This window comes from Bufo bufo, chromosome 2, assembly GCF_905171765.1.
Source record: "Bufo bufo chromosome 2, aBufBuf1.1, whole genome shotgun sequence".
In the NCBI taxonomy this organism is placed as follows: domain Eukaryota; kingdom Metazoa; phylum Chordata; class Amphibia; order Anura; family Bufonidae; genus Bufo; species Bufo bufo.
In genome coordinates, this window is record NC_053390.1 from 519452993 (window position 1) to 519473475 (window position 20483).

Sequence of the window (20483 nt, forward strand, 5' to 3'; positions counted from 1 at the left end):
TAATCACTGTCCTCAGCTATAAACTGCTGAGGATAGTTATTGGTTGGCAGCTGCAGTGGTCATGTGCTGTGTACCAGCACGTCACCGCCACTGCAGTTTGAAAGCATGCAGCGGCATGGGGACTAGATCGACAGAGCAGAAAAAGAGGTGAATTTTCCAAAACGCCAATAATGCAAGTAAAACAAGTCAGTGTGGGCCTTTCCAGAAGATGTTTGGTATTACATCTCATCTCATTCAAGTAAATGGAAATAACATAAATGAGAATTCAGAATGTTCCATAAAGATCTCAGATGGGAAAAGCATTTGCATCTCTCAAAGCTGTTTTTCAGCTTGGCCCTGTGACCGCTATATAGAAAAAAAGACAAACTGTCATTCATCTTATGAGTTCATATATATCAGGGGTAAATACTTAGACTAAAAAACATATATCCAGGATTTTTGCCGCCCCCTCATGTCACTCACTGACAGACAGACAGACACGCACTCAGACACTCACTGAATGACGTACACAGAAACTCACTGACAGACACACATACACTCACTGACAGACAGACACACACACACTCACTCACTGACAGACACTCACTGACAGACATACACCTACCCACTGAAACACACACACACGGAAACTCACTGATAAACATACACATACTTACTGACCGACAGACATCCACACTCACTAACCTATACACTCACTCACTGACATACACACACAGACACTCAATGACAGACACACATAGATTTACTGACAAAAAGACAGACATACATACACTCACTCACTGACATAAATACACAGGCAGACACTCACTCAGTCAAACACTTAAACACTCACCTCCCTGGGGTCCAGTGTGGTGCAGCTCCTCAGTCCTCCAGCGCGTCGTTTAGTATGCCGGGGCCGGAATGACGTCATATTCCGGCATCACAGAGGGCGCATGAGGAAGGAGTGTGGAGCTGCTAGAACAGCCTCCCTTGCCGCCCGCCTCCTCTCCTCCGGTAATTTACTGGTAGAGCAGGCACCTGCCATCAGGGTAAGCAGATGCCTGCTCTGCCATATTTAAGAAGGACCTCCACCTTCTAGCCCCCCTGTAACGGCGCTGGAGCCCCAGTCAGGGGGGAGCCCACCAGGGCGCCCCCAGCAGGCCGGCGCCCTAGGCGAACGCCTAGTTCGCCTATATGGTTGCGCCGGCCCTGCATATATCATTAAGATACACTACATTCTAGAACAGGATAAAGGCTCGGACATTAGTGATTGTCAGCCGCACACAAGGTCTAAAAATTCCCTTCCATATAGACTTCAAAGCCAGTTAAACTGGTGTATTACTGCACAGCACAACACGATTATCGTGATTAAGAGAATAAAGATTGTAAATAAGGAATCAGAATAAAACCACACAAATAGAGTACTATAGTTATGATATGTCTGCACACTAGTGGTAAGAGAAACAATGTGGAAAGAGTACAGTGTTTGTTTTAGCTGGGTGTACGTGGTTTACATGAATGTGATTATTGTAATTATTAATCTCTGCCTTGTGACTCCTGTGATACCATGAATAGCTATAAGTTTTAACCTTAACCCTTTCTACCGCGAGCCAGTTTTCACCCTCCTGACTTTTCTGACTTGGCAATATGTGATATGTTTATTTATTTATTGTTTATATATTTGATATGTGAAATTGGGAAAAGGGGGTAATTTATACTTAATATTTGGGTGGTTTTTTTTTTGTTTTGTTTTTTTTCACTTTTTATTTAACCACCTCAGCCCCCTAACTTAAACACCCTTAATGACCAGGCCACTTTTTACACTTCTGACCTACACTACTTTCACCGTTTATTGCTCGGTCATGCAACTTACCACCCAAATGAATTTTACCTCCTTTTCTTCTCACTAATAGAGCTTTCATTTGGTGGTATTTCATTGCTGCTGACATTTTTACTTTTTTTGTTATTAATCGAAATTTAACGATTTTTTTGGCAAAAAAATGACATTTTTCACTTTCAGTTGTAAAATTTTGCAAAAAAACGACATACATATATAAATTTTTCTCTAAATTTATTGTTCTACATGTCTTTGATAAAAAAAAAAATATTTGGGTAAAAAAAAAAATGGTTTGGGTAAAAGTTATAGCGTTTACAAACTATGGTACAAAAATATGAATTTCTGCTTTTTGAAGCAGCTCTGACTTTCTGAGCACCTGTCATGTTTCCTGAGGTTCTACAATGCCCAGACAGTAGAAAAACCCCACAAATGACCCCATTTCGGAAAGTAGACACCCTAAGGTATTCGCTGATGGGCTTAGTGAGTTCATAGAACTTTTTATTTTTTGTCACAAGTTAGCGGAAAATGATGATTTTTTTTTTTTTTTCTTACAAAGTCTCATATTCCACTAACTTGTGACAAAAAATAAAAACTTCCATGAACTCACTATGCCCATCACGAAATACCTTGGGGTGTCTTCTTTCCAAAATGGGGTCACTTGTGGGGTAGGTATACTGCCCTGGCATTTTAGCGGCCCAAATGCGTGCAAAGTAGTTTGACATCAAAATCTGTAAAAAATGGCCGGTGAAATCCGAAAGGTGCTCTTTGGAATGTGGGCCCCTTTGTCCACCTAGGCTGCAAAAAAGTGTCACACATGTGGTATTGCTGTACTCAGGAGAAGTTGGGCAATATTTTTTGGGGTGTCATTTTACATATACCCATGCTGGGTGAGAGAAATATCTTGGCAAAAGACAACTTTTCCCATTTTTTTTTATACAAAGTTGGCATTTGACCAAGATATTTATCTCACCCAGCATGGGTATATGTAAAATGACACCCCAAAACACATTGCCCAACTTCTCCTGAGTACGGCAATACCACATGTGTGACACTTTTTTGCAGCCTAGGTGGGCAAAGGGGCCCACATTCCTTTTAGGAGGGCATTTTTAGACATTTGGATACCAGACTTCTTCTCTTTAGGATTTCACAGGTCATTTTTTACACATTTTGATTTCAAACTACTTACCACACATTTGGGCCCCTAGAATGCCAGGGCAGTATAACTACCCCACAAGTGACCCCATTTTGGAAAGAAGATACCCCAAGGTATTTCGTGATGGGCATAGTGAGTTCATGGAAGTTTTTATTTTTTGTCACAAGTTTAGTAGAATATGAGACTTTGTAAGAAAAAAATAAAATAAAAAAAATCATAATTTTCCGCTAACTTGTGACAAAAAATAAAAAATTATAGGAACTCGCCATGCCCCTCACGGAATACCTTGTGGTGTCTTCTTTCCAAAATGGGGTCATTTGTGGGGTAGTTACACTGCCCTGGCATTCTAGGGGCCCTAATGTGTGGTAAGTAGGTAAATGACCTGTGAAATCCGAAAGGTGCTCTTTGGAATGTGGGCCCCTTTGCCCACCTAGGCTGCAAAAAAGTGTCACACATGTGGTATCGCCGTATTTAGGAGAAGTTGGGCAATGTGTTTTGAGGTGTCTTTTTACATATACTCATGCTGGGTGAGAGAAATATCTCGGCAAAAGACAACTTTTCCCATTTTTTTATACAAAGTTGGCATTTGACCAAGATATTTATCTCACCCAGCATGGGTATATGTAAAATGACACCCCAAAACACATTGCCCAACTTCTCCTGAGTACGGCGATACCAGATGTGTGACACTTTTTTGCAGCCTAGATGCGCAAAGGGGCCCACATTCCTTTTATGAGGGCATTTTTAGACATTTGGATCCCAGACTTCTTCTCACGCTTTAGGGCCCCTAAAATGCCAGGGCAGTATAAATACCCCACATGTGACCCCATTTTGGAAAGAAGACACCCCAAGGTATTCAATGAGGGGCATGGCGAGTTCATAGAATTTTTTTTTTTTTGGCACAAGTTAGCGGAAATTGATTTTATTTATTTTTTTCTTACAAAGTCTCCCTTTCCGCTAACTTGGGACAAAAATTTCAATCTTTCATGGACTCAATATGCCCCTCAGCGAATACCTTGGGGTGTCTTCTTTACGAAATGGGGTCACATGTGGGGTATTTATACTGCTCTGGCATTCTAGGAGCCCTAAAGCGTGAGAAGAAGTCTGGAATATAAATGTCTAAAAAATTTTACGCATTTGGATTCCGTGAGGGGTATGGTGAGTTCATGTGAGATTTTATTTTTTGACACAAGTTAGTGGAATATGAGACTTTGTAAGAAAAAAAAAAAAATTTCCGCTAACTTGGGCCAAAAAAATGTCTGAATGGAGCCTTACAGGGGGGTGATCAATGACAGGGGGGTGATCAGGGAGTCTATTAGTCTATATGGGGTGATCACCCCCCTGTCATTGATCACCCCCCTATAAGGCTCCATTCAGATGTCCGTATGTGTTTTGCGGATCCGATCCATGTATCCGTGGATCCGTAAAAAAACATACGGACATCTGAATGGAGCCTTACAGGGGGGTGATCAATGACAGGGGGGTGATCAATGACAGGGGGGGTGATCAGGGAGTCTATATGGGGTGATCACCCCCCTGTAAGGCTCCATTCAGACGTCTGTATGTGTTTTGCGGATCCGATCCATGTATCCGTGGATCCGTAAAAACATACGGACATCTGAATGCAGCCTTACAGGGGGGTGATCAATGACAGGGGGGTGATCAGGGAGTCTATATGGGGTGATCACCCCTGTCATTGATCACCCCCCTGTAAGGCTCCATTCAGACGTCCGTATGTGTTTTGCGGATCCGATCCATGTATCAGTGGATCCGTAAAAATCATACGGACGTCTGAATGGAGCCTTACAGGGGGGTGATCAATGACAGGGGGGTGATCAGGGAGTCTATATGGGGTGATCACCCCCCTGTAAGGCTCCATTCAGACGTCTGTATGTGTTTTGCGGATCCGATCCATGTATCCGTGGATCCGTAAAAAACATACGGACATCTGAATGCAGCCTTACAGGGGGGTGATCAATGACAGGGGGGTGATCAGGAAGTCTATATGGGGTGATCACCCCTGTCATTGATCACCCCCCTGTAAGGCTCCATTCAGACGTCCGTATGTGTTTTGCGGATCCGATCCATGTATCAGTAAATCCGTAAAAATCATACGGACGTCTGAATGGAGCCTTACAGGGGGGTGATCAATGACAGGGGGGTGATCAGGGAGTCTATATGTGGTGATCAGGGGTGATCAGGGGTTAATAAGTGACGGGGGGGGGGGGTGTAGTGTAGTGTGGTGTGGTGCTTGGTGCTACTTATTACTGAGCTACCTGTGTCCTCTGGTGGTCGATCCAAACAAAAGGGACCACCAGAGGACCAGGTAGCAGGTATATTAGATGCTGTTATCAAAACAGCGTCTAATATACCTGTTAGGGGTTAAAAAAAATCGCATCTCCAGCCTGCCAGCGAACGATCGCCGCTGGCAGGCTGGAGATCCACTCGCTTACCTTCCGATCCTGTGAACGCGCGCGCCTGTGTGCGCGCGTTCACAGGAAATCTCGCGTCTCGCGAGATGACGCATATATGCGTGACTCTGCGCAGGGCTGCCACCTCCGGAACTCGATCCTGCGTTAGGCGGTCCGGAGGCGGTTAATAACTATTTTCCCCCCTTAGGGGCTAGAACCTGGGATCTTTTAGTGCATTTAGTGCTTATAGTGCACACAGCAGCAGGGAGCCGACTATGGCAGCCAGGGCTTCAGTAGCGTCCTGGCTGCCATGGTAACCGATCAGAGCCCAAGGATTACACTGCTGGGGCTCCGATCAGAAGCTGCCACTGCCACCAATGGAGGGGTGGAGACCCTGTGGCCACTGCCACCAATGAAAAGGGGAGGGGACCCTGTGGCCACTGCCAACAATGATTTTAATACTAGGGGGTTGAGAGGGGCGGACGCCCTGTGCCACCAATGATTTTAATGGGGTGGTGGGGGGGAGCACTGCGCCACCAATGATAATTAACCCTTAATACAGGAGGCGGATACTGGCAGCAGATCAATGGCAGTTAACCCCTCAGGTGCCGCACCTGAGGGGTTAACTGCTGCTGATCGCAGCTCCCTGTCAGAGGCAGGGTGCTGGCGGCTATGCGATTCTGCTGCCGGCACCTGCCTCCTGTATTATGTGTTAGACGACCTTATATGGGTCCAGACTAAGTAGCAGGCTACACAGAGCGGCGCCCAGAGATGTCCCAGCACTTACTATTATTCCTAGGCGCCGCTCTGTTTGCCCGCTGTGCCCCATTACTGTCTCCTGCTCCATATGCTAATTACTATCGGACGAATTACGATCGTCTTGTGCAGGGGCTCATTTTTTTGCAGTTGAGGAGATGAAGAGTTTACGTTTTTTTTGGTACCATTTTTGAGTACATAGGATTTTTTGATCATTCATTATTACAATTTATGGGACAAGGTGACCAAAAAAATTGCTTTTTTTGGCACAGTTTTTGGGGGACTTCAACTTTTGGGGGTCTGATCCCCTCTGCAATGCATTACATCGTATTTTAATGCATTTCCTGTTAGAGTATTACACCTAGTAGGTGGAATCTAATTGGTTGCAGAACAACTGCATTTAATCTGTACTGTGTGCAGGTACTCTAAACCTGATTGCTCCATGTAGGATATTATACGTTAGGTGAAATTTAGACTTTGTAGGTAGTGTTGATCAAGCACCAAAGTGCTTGGGTGCTCGAGTAGAACCCCTCGGGATGCTCGGATGCTCATTAGATGGAAGTCAATGGAAGAACCTGAGCATTAAGCCTGGCACCCCCTGCTCTGAAGAGGGGAGGATCTCTGGTTCACATAAAAAGGTCAGAAATTGATGGAAACATAACTGAAATTGTTCGGTAACAGCATGGGGAGGATGTCTGGATGCATCTTGGACTCCCAGGTCGCTGCTGGGTACGATGTTGTCCGAGTAGTACTCCAATTTTACAGACTGACAATAATACACACAAAACCGAAGATAAAATCGATTTTATAGAAAAAATTGTTAGGAAACATTCTTTCCTGTATATTTACTTGTATATAAAGTGCAAGTGCTGCCAAAACTTACAAGGAACCGGCACTCCAATACACCCTTTATTACACATAAAGGAGGGCATCATACACACCCTTGAAAAATTATAATTGCTGGCCTGCTGGTGACCCTCAAAAACATTAGGAGCAAGGGCCTGGTGGTGACACTCTAGAACACGGGTGTCAAACACAAGGCCCGCGGGCCGGATACGGCCCGCCAGACCTCGTCATGTGTCCTGCGCAGCCGCCGCTGGCCGCCAGCCTTCACCTTTTATTCTCGCTTTTTTTTTGACACAAGAAAGCCGCCTCTTCAGCGCATGCGCGGCAGCCTACAAGCCAGAGAACGTCTGCCCTCTAGCGGCGCCGGCCGTTTTACACAGGAAATAATTTTACCGTATATCCTAATTGCTTGTGTAGAATGCAGGCAGGCCGGGCGGGCGGCAGCGTAACTCCCTGATGTCACGTGCCTGCACTGCCTCCTTTATGAATGAAGCAGGCGGCGCAGGCAAGTGACGTCAGTGAGTGACGCGCCGGCCGCCCGTCCTGCCTGCCGGCATTATACACAAGCAATTAGGATATACGGTACAATTAGGAGTGAGGGGGGCATGTTTAATAACTTTTAATTCAATAATACATTTTATACTTGTATACTGGGGGGGGGGGGGCGGCGGGTTTACACGGAATCTGTGGATGGCACAGTTAAGGGGTGGGGGTCTGTGGATGGCACTGTTATGGGGTGGGGGGTCTGTGGATGGCACATATATAACACTGCCATCCACAGATCCCCCCCCTGTAACAGTGCCAGCCACAGATCCCCCCCCCTGTAACAGTGTCTGTCATCCACAGATCCCCCCATAAGTGTCTGTCATCCACAGATCCCCCCATAAGTGTCTGTCATCCACAGATCCCCCCATAAGTGTCTGTCATCCACAGATCCCCCCATAAGTGTCTGTCATCCACAGATCCCCCCATAAGTGTCTGTCATCCACAGATCCCCCCATAAGTGTCTGTCTTCCACAGATCCCCCCCATAAGTGTCCGTCATCCACAGATCCCCCCCATAAGTGTCCGTCATCCACAGATTCCCCCATAAGTGTCCGTCATCCACAGATCCCCCCATAAGTGTCCGTCATCCACAGATCCCCCCATAAGTGTCCGTCATCCACAGATCTCCCCATAAGTGTCCGTCATCCACAGATCTCCCCATAAGTGTCCGTCATCCACAGATCCCCCATAAGTGTCTGTCATCCACAGATCCCCCCATAAGTGTCTGTCATCCACAGATCCCCCCCATAACAGTGTCTGTCATCCACAGATCCCCCCCATAACAGTGTCTGTCATCCACAGATCCCCCCATAACAGTGTCCGTCATCCACAGATCCCCCCATAACAGTGTCCGTCATCCACAGATCCCCCCCATAACAGTGTCCGTCATCCACAGATCCCCCCATAACAGTGTCCGTCATCCACAGATCCCCCCATAACAGTGTCCGTCATCCACAGATGTTTAAAAAAATAAATAAAATTACTGTCTGTTACCAAAAAAATTTTTTCAATAAATTGTACAATAATTGTACATTTGAATATCTACTTGCCATTATTCTGACTGTTTCTGCTTTCAGAGCTAGTTATTACTTACATTATTACAAAAAACAGTAATAATTGAATGCAGTGACAATAATTTATCATAATAAAGAGTGGACACATAGTCCTACAGATACAACCGGCTCTTTGAGGGTGACTAAACTGCTGATGCGGCCCCCGATGAATTTGAGTTTGACACCCCTGCTCTAGAACATTAGGGGCGAGGGCCTGCTGCTGATCTCGCCATCTAAAACATTAGGGGTGAGGGTCTGCTGCTGAGCTGACCATCTAAAACTTTAGGGGTGAGAGCCTGCTGCTGAACTGAACATTGAAAAAATTATGGTTGAGGGTCTGTTGTTGAGCTGACTCTATAAAACATTACTCTGAAACATTAGGGACAAGTGCCTGCTGCTGATCTGACCATTGTAAAAAGTATGGTTGAGGGCCTTCTGCTGAGCTGACCATCGAAAAAATTATGGTAGAGGGCCTGCTGCTGAGCTTGCACTCTAAAACATTAGGGGCGAGGGCCTGCTGCCGAGCTGAGCATCTAAAACATTAGGGGTGAGGGTCTGCTGCTGAGCTGACCATCTAAAACATTAGGGGTGAGGGTCTGCTGCTAAACTGAGTCTCTAAAACATTAGGGGCGAGTGCCTGTTGCTGAGCTGACCATCGAAAAAATTATTGTTGAGCGCCTGCTGCTGATCTGACCATGGAAAAAATTATAGTTGAGGGCTTGCTGCTGAGCTAACCATCGAAAACATTATGGTTGAAAGCCTGCTGCTGAGCTGACCCTCTAAAACATTAGGAGCGAGGGCAGCCTAATAAGCATGTTGATATGATGGAGGAGGAGGACGAGAAAAGGAAGATTGAACCATATACCCTTTTTTGTGGTGGAAGGGATGCATGGGAATACAGTGTATTCAATACACCATAAAAGCCACATTTAAAGTGCCTTTATGTTCAGCCGCTGTGCTCTGGTGGAGTAGAGAAGTCAGGGGCAATCCAGGCCTTGTTCGTTTTGATAAGTCAACCTGTCAGCATTTTCAGTCAGATGCGCTTATCGGTTATTATGCCCCCAGCAGCACTAAATACCCGCTCTGACAAAACGCTTGCGGCAGGGCAGCCCAGCACCTCCAAGGCGTAGAGCGCCAGTTCGTGCCACGTGTCCAGCTTGGACACCCAATAGTTGTAAGGCACAGAAGGCTCATTGAGGATGCTGACACCTGTCTGCTATGTACTCCTTAACCATCTTCCAAAACTTTTCTCTCCTTGTGACACTAGGCCGCGCATCAAGGTGAGGTTGCTGGGGGGGTGTCCTGAAACTGTCCCAGGCCTTGGAGAGTGTTGCCTTGCCTCTGTTGGAACTGCTGTGTGTTCCCCTCCCCTCCTCGGTTGCCCAAGGAGCTACATACTCTGCTGCCATTGTTGTCAGCTGGAAATTTTGGGAACAATTTTTCCACAAGGACTTTCTGGTATTTTGCTAGTCCTTTCCACCACAGGAATGAGACATGAGAAGTTCTCTTTGTAGCGGGGGTAATCGTTGTTGGCCAAAATTCGTATAATGCGATGGTAGCGGGAAAGGCTGCATAACATAAAGTCAGCCATGTGTGCCAGAGTCCCAACAGACAAGACTTTGCTGTCCTCATCAGGAGGATGACTCTCAATCTCCTCATCCTCTTCGGCCCATCCACGCTCAACAGATGGAATAAACCTGCTGTGGGTACTACCCTCGTAGCGGAGGCAACCGTCTCCTGCTCCTCCATCATCCAATTCGCTCTGAGAAGATGAACGGAGGGTGGTCTGGCTATCACCCTGTGTACTGTCTTCCCCTATTTCCACCTCTTCCACATTCAAAGTGTCCTCCTTCATTGTGAGCAGCGAGCATTTCAGTAGACTGAAGTGGGATGGTTATGCTGATAATAGCGGCATTGCTGCTCACCATCTGTGTTGATTCCTCACAGTTGCGTAAAACCTCACAGAGATCCAACATCCATGCCCACTCGTCGCTTGTGAAGTGCGGAAGCTGACTGGAAAGGCGCTGACCATGTTGCAGCTGGTATTCCACTAATGCCCTCTGCTGCTCACAAAGCCTGGCCAACATGTGGAACGCGGAGTTCCAGCGCGTGCTCACGTCGCAGAACAGTCGGTGAGCTGGCCATTGCAAGCGCTGCTGCAGCATTGCCAGACCGGAGGCAGCTGTAGATGATTTCGGAAATGGGCACACACGCGGCGCACCTTCACCAGTAGCTCAGGCAAATTGGGGTAGGTTTTGAGAAGCCGCTGAACCACTAAGTTGAACACATGGGCTAGGCATAGTATGTGTGTGAGCTTGCCGAGCTCCAAAGCCTCCACCAAGTAGGTTGAGTGGCCAGAGACACAGCTCAGTCTGGTCCCTTATACCCTGCCACAGCTCTGCGGCGGTGTGCTGTTTGTCACATTAACATATTAGTTTCAGCACGGCCTGTTGCCGCTTCCCCACTGCAGTGCTACACTGCCTCCAGTTACTGACTGATGTCTGACTGGTGCTGCAAGATGATAATTCAGAGGTGAAAGTGGAGGAGGAGAAGGGGGGGTTGCAGCCACTAATGTAGGGCCCGCAATCCTTGGCGTCGGTAGCACCTGTGCCATTCCAGGATGCAACTCGCTCCCGGCCTCCACAACGTTCACCCAGTGTGCCCTCAGGCAAATGTAGTGTCTCTGGCCACAAGCACTTTTCCATGTGTCAGTGGACCTTTCCTAATAACTGCGTTGGTCAGCGCATGGGTGACGTTATGGGACACATGTTGGTGTAAAGCGGGGACGGCACACCGGGAAAAATAGTGGTGGCTAGGGACTGAGTAATGAGGGACCGCTGCCGCCATCAGGCTGCGGTAAGCCTCAGTATCCACAAGCCTAAATGGCAACATTTCCAGGGCCAGCAATTTGGAAAGGTGCACATTTAGTGCTATGGTCTGTGGGTGGGTGGCTGGGTATTTGCGCATTTGTTCTAAGGCCTGGGGTATGGACATCCGTATGCTGCGCTGGGACACAGAAGTGGATGTGCCAGCTGATGGTGCTTGCGAAGGTGCAGGCATCCGGGCCTGCATCTTGGACAGGGGATTGGCCAGCACTTAACACAGGGGAAGAGTGGTGTGAAATGCAGACACTGATTATGGACCCAGGCGTTCGGCCCACCTATTAGGGTGCTTTGATGCCATGTGGCGGATCGTGCTGGTGGTGGTGAGGTTGCTAGTGTTCACGCCCCTGCTAGTTTTAGTACAGCACAGGTTGCAAATGACAATTCTTTTATCGTGCGCACTTTCCTCAAAAAAGCGCCAGACTGCGGAACACCTACCCCTTGGCAAGGGAGATTGCTGGAAGGGGGTGCTCCGGGGAACAGTTGCGGGCCTGTTTAGTGTGGCCCGACTTCTCCCTTTTGCCACCCCACTGCCTTTTCCAGCCTGTTGCGGTGCTGCGGATCCCTCCCCCTCTGTACTGCTATCCTCGCTCGGCTTGCCACTTTCCCAGGTTGGGTCAGTGATTTCATCGTCCACCACCTCCTCTTCCGTTTCCTCACTCTGGTCATCCTCCTGACTTGTTGAGCTAACAAGAACCTCACTTATTGACAACTGTGTCTTATCCTCATCATCAACCTCTTAAGACACTAATTGCCGTTGACTTATTGACAACTGTGTCTCATCATCATCATCCACCTCCTGAAACACTAATTGCCGTTCACCACCGTCATCTTCTTCTAACTGTGGATACTTAAGAGTTTGGGAATCAGTGCACAAGATCTCCTCATGTCCCTCTTCAAGCGGGCTTGGCGATCGGCCCAAATCAAAGAATGGCGATGAAAAGAGCTCCTCGGAATATCCGAGTGTGGGATCACTTGTTTGCCAAGACTCTACATGGTGGGAGGAAGAAGGATAAGGGTGAGGATTCTGTTGACCAGACTCTTGGCTACTGACTGGACTTTGTGGAAGACAGGGTGGTGCTTAACCGACTGGAAGCATTATCTGCTGCAATCCAACCGACCACCTGGTCGCACAGGTGTGACTTCGAGAGTGGTTTCCGGCGCCGCCCTGCAAACTGGGACATGAAGCTAGGTATCGTGGATGAGTCTGTTTCTTGAGCTCTGGCAGCAGGCACAGTTTCGCCACGGCCTCTGCGTGCACCATCAGCAGCACGGCCACTTCCCCGTCCCTTACTGCTCGCCTTGAGCATATTAAATTGTATATATGCTTGCAAATATGTCACACGTAAGGTAGCGCAGGTTTTGAAAATGTATGCGCAAATAAATTAACCGCCTCCGGACCGCCTAATGCAGGATTGCGTTCCGGAGGCGGCAGCCCTGCGCAGAGTCACGCATATACGCGTCATCTCGCGAGACGCAAGATTTCCTGTGAACGCGCGCACACAGGCGCGCGCGTTCACAGGATCGGAAGGTAAGCGAGTGGATCTCCAGCCTGCCAGCGGCGATCGTTCGCTGGCAGGCTGGAGATGCGATTTTTTTTAACCCCTAACAGGTATATTAGACGCTGTTTTGATAACAGCGTCTAATATACCTGCTACCTGGTCCTCTGGTGGTCCCTTTTGTTTGGATCGACCACCAGAGGACACAGGCAGCTCAGTAATAAGTAGCACCAAACACCACTACACTACACCCCCCCCTGTCACTTATTAACCCCTGATCACCCCATTTAGACTCCCTGATCACCCCCCTGTCATTGATCACCCTCCTGTAAGGCTCCATTCCGACGTCCGTATGTTTTTTACGGATCCACGGATACATGGATCGGATCCGCAAAACACATACGGACGTCTGAATGGAGCCTTATAGGGGGGTGATCAATGACAGGGGGGTGATCACCCCATATAGACTCCCTGATCACCCCCCTGTCATTGATCACCCCCCTGTCATTGATCACCCCCTGTAAGGCTCCATTCAGACGTCCGTATGTTTTTTACGGATCCACGGATACATGGATCTGATCCGCAAAACACATACGGACATCTGAATGGAGCCTTATAGGGGGTGACAAATGACAGGGGGGTGATCACCCCATTTAGACTCCGTGATCACCCCCCTGTCATTGATCACCCCCCTGTAAGGCTCCATTCAGACGTCCGTATGTGTTTTGCGGATCCGATCCATGTGTCCGTGGATCTGTAAAAAACATACGGACGTCTGAATGGAGCCTTATAGGGGGGTGATCAATGACAGGGGGGTGATCCCCCCATTTAGACTCCATGATCACCCCCCTGTCATTGATCAGCCCCCCCTGTAAGGCTCCATTCAGACATTTTTTTTGGCCCAAGTTAGCGGAAATTATTATTATTATTTTTTTCTTACAAAGTCTCATATTCCACTAACTTGTGTCAAAAAATAAAATCTCACATGAACTCACCATACCCCTCACGGAATACAAATGCGTAACATTTTTTAGACATTTATATTCCAGACTTCTTCTCACGCTTTAGGGCCCCTAAAATGCCAGGGCAGTATAAATACCCCACATGTGACCCCATTTCGGAAAGAAGACACCCCAAGGTATTCCGTGAGGGGCATATTGAGTCCATGAAAGATTGAAATTTTTGTCCCAAGTTAGCGGAAAGGGAGACTTTGTGAGAAAAAAAAAAAAAAAATCAATTTCCGCTAACTTGTGGCAAAAAAAAAAAAATTCGATGAACTCGCCATGCCCCTCATTAAATACCTTGGGGTGTCTTCTTTCCAAAATGGGGTCACATGTGGGGTATTTATACTGCCCTGGCATTTTAGGGGCCCTAAAGCGTGAGAAGAAGTCTGGGATCCAAATGTCTAAAAATGCCCTCAAAAGGAATGTGGCCCCCTTTGCGCATCTAGGCTGCAAAAAAGTGTCACACGTGGTATTGCCGTACTCAGGAGAAGTTGGGCAATGTGTTTTGGGGTGTCATTTTACATATACCCATGCTGGGTGAGATAAATATCTTGGTCAAATGCCAACTTTGTATAAAAAATGGGAAAAGTTGTCTTTTGCCGAGATATTTCTCTCACCCAGCATGAGTATATGTAAAAAGACACCCCAAAACACATTGCCCAACTTCTCCTGAGTACGGCGATACCACATGTGTGACACTTTTGCAGCCTAGATGCGCAAAGGGGCCCAAATTCCTTTTAGGAGGGCATTTTTGGACATTTGGATCCCAGACTTCTTCTCACGCTTTAGGGCCCCTAAAATGCCAGGGCAGTATAAATACCCCACATGTGACCTTCATTTTGGAAAGAAGACACCCCAAGGTATTCCGTGAGGGGCATGGCGAGTTCCTAGAATTTTTTTATTTTTTTTGTCACAAGATAGCGGAAAATGATGATTTATTTATTTTTAATTTTTTTCTTACAAAGTCTCATATTCCACTAACTTGTGACAAAAAATAAAAACTTCCATGAACTCACTATGCCCATCACGAAATACCTTGGGGTGTCTTCTTTCCAAAATGGGGTCACTTGTGGGGTAGTTATACTGCCCTGGCATTTTAGGGGCCCGAATGCGTGAGAAGTGGTTTGAAATCAAAATCTGTAAAAAATGGCTGGGGCATTTTTTACAGATTTTGATTTCAAACTACTTCTCACGCATTCGGGCCCCTAAAATGCCAGGGCAGTATAACTACCCCACAAGTGACCCCATTTTGGAAAGAAGACACCCCCAGGTATTTCGTGATGGGCATGTACGGAAAAAGTACACTGGTTGTCACAGATATTTTTAGGATGCGCAAACGTTACACAGGAGATGTGGCGCAGGTAATGTCACTGTCCGCTGCCTCTACGGAAAAAGTACACTGGATGTCACAGATATTTTTAGGATGCGCAAATGTTACACAGGAGATGTACCGCAGGTAATGTCACTGTCCACAGTGGACACCGTCTACGGAAAAAGTACACTGGATGTCACAAATATTTTTATTATGCGCACACGTTAAACAGGAGATACGCGCAGATAATGTTGCTGTCTGCAGCGGCCAAATAATTGCACGCAATTTAGCGCTAATATATATTGCTGCCAGATACAACAATAGTCCTTAAAAGGACTTTTAGGTCTCTAACACCAACCCTGCCTAACAAAAAAATAAAATGTAATTCCCTACACTATCTGTCCTTTCTACAGCACAGCTCTCCCTAACTAAGACTGGCCGAACAACGTTTTCATCGGGTGCTTTATAGCACCCGATGACGCGTTCCGGCCAGCCAATCACTGTAATGCCAGTAACCAACATGGCTATGGCATTACAGTGAGTAGCAGTACTTACCTGCACGTTTATTGGCTGCATAGCAGCCAAAAAACAAGCGGGGAGGAGACTCGAGCATCGCGCTCGAACAGATGCTCGCGATGCTTGAGCTGAAGTAGTATTTGGCCGAGCATGCTCGATCAATACTATTTGTAGGCAATTTATAGTCTATATACATATATAACAAAAGGTGCTTAAAATGCTAAAAGGGCGTATATCCACAGTTATTTATGAGACAGAGGTTTGACAAATTGGAGTGTGAGAAACAAGTAAGGCTACTTTCACACTACCATTCAGAGCGGGTCCGTCTGATGTCTGCACAGATGGATCCTCTCCTATAATGCAGATGTTTGGATCCGTTCAGAACGGATCCGTCTGCATTATAGTTTAAAAAAAATTCTAAGTGGGAAAGTAGTTAAGACGGATCCGTCCAGACTTTACATTGAAAGTCAATGGGGGACGGATCCGTTTGAAAATTGAGCCATACTGTGTCAGCTTCAAACGGATCCGTCCCCATTGACTTACATTGTAAGTCTGGACGGATCCGTTTGCCTCCGCACGGCCAGGCGGACACCCGAACACTGCAAGCAGCGTTCAGGTGTCCGCTTGCTGAGCGGAGCGGAAGCTGAACGCTGCCAGACTGATGCATTCTGAGCGGATCCGCATCCACTCAGAATGCATTAGGGCAGTACGGATGCGTTCGGGGCCGCTTGTGAGACCCTTCAAACGGAACTCACAAGCGGAGCCCCAAATGCTAGTGTGAAAGTAGCCTAAGTTACTAGTGATGAGCGGCAGGGGCATAATTCAAATTAGCGATGTTTCGCGAATATTTTGTAGAATATTCATCATATTTTCGAGATTATATTCTTAATTGCAAAAATCGACACTGTAATATTCGTGTAATGCGCACGAAATACAGGCGTGGGTCACATATGCTACATTTTTCAAGCTGGTATAAGTTTCCTGAGACTGGAGAAAATGGTTGGCATGGCAGAACATTAGAATAGCTTTATATGCAGATAGAGTGCTCCAATATATTTGCGCTTGCGAATTTTCGGCAATTAATGATGCTCATATTTTTTCGCAATACGTGTAATGTGTGACATCACAGCACTATGTCTGTAGCATGTATCTATGGACAGTCTAATGTAATACAGAGCACAGCAATGACACTGCTGTCTCTTTCATAACTGCAATAAACTTTAGAAAATGGCTGCTGGGGAGGTTCTTATATAGTAAGGGGTAGGCAACTTTTCTATTGGTTACTAGGGATGTTGCTAAGCTGTGACGAAGCCTTCTCATTGGCCCACAAGCAAGAAGAAGGGAGGGATGATCACCTGATGTCTACTGTGTTAAAAAAAAAAATATCGAATTTACAAATATATAGCGCCATATTCTAAATATTTGCAAATTCTCGAAGTGCCGATATTCACGATTAAAATTCAAATATTTGCGCTCAACACTATAAGTTACCATATATTTGCTTAAATTCGGAGTTCAGTTCCTAGTTTTGTTAGAGCAGCCGACATGAAAGGGCTTTGAAAAGTTAGTTTGGGTTAACATGCATATTTGGTCTAGCTACTAAAGCAGCAGAAATATTCCAGCATGCACTACATATGACCTTAAAAAAGTCCTGTTAGCAAGCCGTGTGTTCAGAGGTACTGTTCAGTTCCAAAAAATGTTTTTATTGTGTTTTGGTATTTAATATAGCAGTGCATGCATGTTCATGACTGCAGTTTTTATAAGCAGGTTATATGCCAATGCAAATATTTATTTCCTGCTATAAAGATAACGATTGCTGGATACATATGTAAAGGCTGAGAAGAAGATAATCTAAGCAAAGACTGAAACTATGACAAGCTTTCTCATTCCGATACACCCTGCTCTTTTGTACAGGGATGCAACAATGCATTGCCATGGCCTGGGTATAATTAAACAGAAAGACATAAACATTACATAACACAAAAAGCTATGTAGCCAGAAAAGTTTTGGGATGCAAAAGGTACTGTGATTCAGTTTGACCCTGAAACAGTTGACATCTTTGTTTTAGGGTATCTAAAGTCCACAATTATCAGCACACATGACTGTTCTTTTAACGTGGCCACCCCAAGATGAATCGTGCATCAGCTGAATACACAAAAGTAGATATGATTACCTGTATGACACTTAAACGAAGGACTGCCGATGGGACGGCTGCAAAGTCACACACTGGTTTATTCTGGTTGCACTTCTATGGCAGCTGTTATAATTCCATGCTAAGGCATCCCAGAAGAGCACCATAAATAACATAATCGTATGGGGGTGGGAGCTGCAGGCAGATCATTTTGACGGTTACTCTCTCCTAGAAAAAATAAATAAACGTTCTCTACACCCTCTGCCTGTCAATCAAAGACATAACAGCTTCTAGAAGCAGTACAACACTGCAATGGTATACGTAGTAGGTTACAAGACTACAGGACTGCGAAGGTAACAGGGCAGTGATTTGTAACTAAGTATACCCTATTGCTGCCGCACGGACTTCTGCTGGATGTTTCCCAGTTTCTGCAAAACTGCCACTGACAAGTGATCATGAGCAAAACAGCTCATCTGTTGAATTTGGCTTAGCAAATGGCAGTTTACATTAGTATAGTACAAACTGTTTTGATTCCTTTTTCTTTTTGAAGGGAATATATCGTGAGAAAATGACCTATTTAAAAAAATATTTAAAATATATTTTTTTACGTTTTGGTGGCGTCTTTCATGTGAATATCCATATGAAAAAATAAACAGACATAATAAGCTCACAATCCTTGTTTTTCCAGCTTTGGTGTGTAGCCTGGGACAGAGTCAGCAGAAGACAGGGAGTTTAGAGAGGTTTTATATTGAGGGTGTGTCCTTAGCATAAGCCATCAAAATACTATCAGCAGCTATGTTTTAGCAGCCTTGGTGCTGGAACTCAGCAGTTCCTTTCGCTGTGTACTGCAGCACTATTCCCATTCACTTCAATGGAAGCAGTGCTGCAGTAACCAGCTGTGGAGCTGTGTAGTTCCAATGCCAGAGCTACCGAATAACAGATGATTGGTAGGGGGTGCCAAGATTCGGACCTGTGGCAATCAGTTATTGATAGGCCAAATATCCTAGGGATAGGCAATCAGATATCCTATGGATAGGCCATTAATATAAAAGTCCTGGATAACCCTATTGGCAATTGTATTGTTGGAACCCTAGGTAAAGGCTGTATTACACAGCCCAATTCTGCAGATGATTGTCGGGAAGGAAGCATTCCTTCCCTGCAATCACCTGCTTTCTAGCGGAGGAGACCACTGCTATTACATGCAGCGATCGCCTCTACAGTAGGGGGAGGAGCGATCGTTATACCATCGCTCGTTCCTATGCTGTCTAGTTGTTTGCTGGTGGCAGATCGTGCTGTGTAATCATGGTCTGCTTATAAATCACAATTGCTCCTTCATCGGGCAATCGGCAGCAGTATTACAACGAGTATTCCTCCCAGGCGTCTGGTAGTATCCTATTACCTGCTCAGTATGCATGTGTATGAGGGAGTTAGAAGTAATAGCTGTATTCAGAAGAGAGATGCAAAGGAGACAGCGGCACTCACCAATTCCAAGATAAGGCTACTTTCACACTAGCGTTCGGAGCGGGTCCGTCTGATGTTTCATCAGACGGATCCGCTCCTATAATGCAGACGTTTGCATCCGTTCAGAACGGATCCGTCTGCATTATAACTTAGAAAAATTTCTAAGTGTGAAAGTAGCCTGAACGGATCCGTCCAGACTTTACATTGAAAGTCAATGGGGGACGGATTCGTTTGAAGATTGAGCCATATTGTGTCATCTTTAAACGGATCCGTCCCCATTGACTTACATTGTAAGTCTGGACGGATCCGCTTGCCTCCGCACGGCCAGGCGGACACCCGAACGCTGCAAGCAGCGTTCAGGTGTCCGCCTGCTGAGCGGAGCGGAGGCTGAACGCCCCCAGACTGATGCATTCTGAGCGGATCCGCGTCCACTCAGAATGCATTAGGGCTGGACGGATGCGTTCGGGGCCGCTTGTGAGCCCCTTCAAACGGAGCTCACGAGCGGAGCCCCGAACGCTAGTGTGAAAGTAGCCTAAAACGTCCAGTTTATTAGGCTTCTATAAAATAGGGTACAGGCAGGTCTGTGCACATAGGTCAAATGGAGGTACGGCTACAGCTGTTTCACGATAGGAGCGCTTCATCATGCCTTTCATGCTGTGGAGGTGAGTGACTGACCTATAAAGGTCAGGTCAGGCCACTCCCCCCACCGCATCACATAGAGGAACACCGTGTTAACTCATTCAATACTCTATTACACCAAAAAATCAGTGTGTCAAACAAAAACAAATAAATCATTCCTATCATTAAAACCTGATGGTCCCATCGCTTCTGTCTTAATGATCCATAATGCTTCTCTCTTTAGGAGAAGCTTTTTTCTGTCTCCGCCGCGAGGCGGTAATTTCACTATTTCTAGACCTGCAATCTGTAGGAGGTCCTCGCGGTTTTGGTGCGATTCTTTCATATGTTGTATTAATCTAGTGGCTCCAATTTCTGTTTTAAGGCTGTACTTGTGCTCTCTAAAACGAACGAAAAGGGGTCTGAAAGTTTTTCCAATATAAAAATGTCCGCAGGGGCAGAAAAGAGCATAAACTACAAAGGT

The 20483-nt window shown here is 46.2% G+C and overlaps 1 protein-coding gene across 1 annotated transcript in view; it reads right to left on the reverse strand.

The window, feature by feature from the left end:
- SLC20A2 (solute carrier family 20 member 2) overlaps nucleotides 1–18088 on the reverse strand; it is a 119805-nt gene extending 101717 nt beyond the window's left edge. Inside the window, exon 1 of the mRNA XM_040417919.1 lies at nucleotides 17966–18088. The gene's annotated coding sequence lies outside the window, so the exon portion shown is untranslated. The remainder of the gene's footprint in view (nucleotides 1–17965) is intronic.
- Between the last annotated feature and the right edge of the window lie 2395 nt (nucleotides 18089–20483).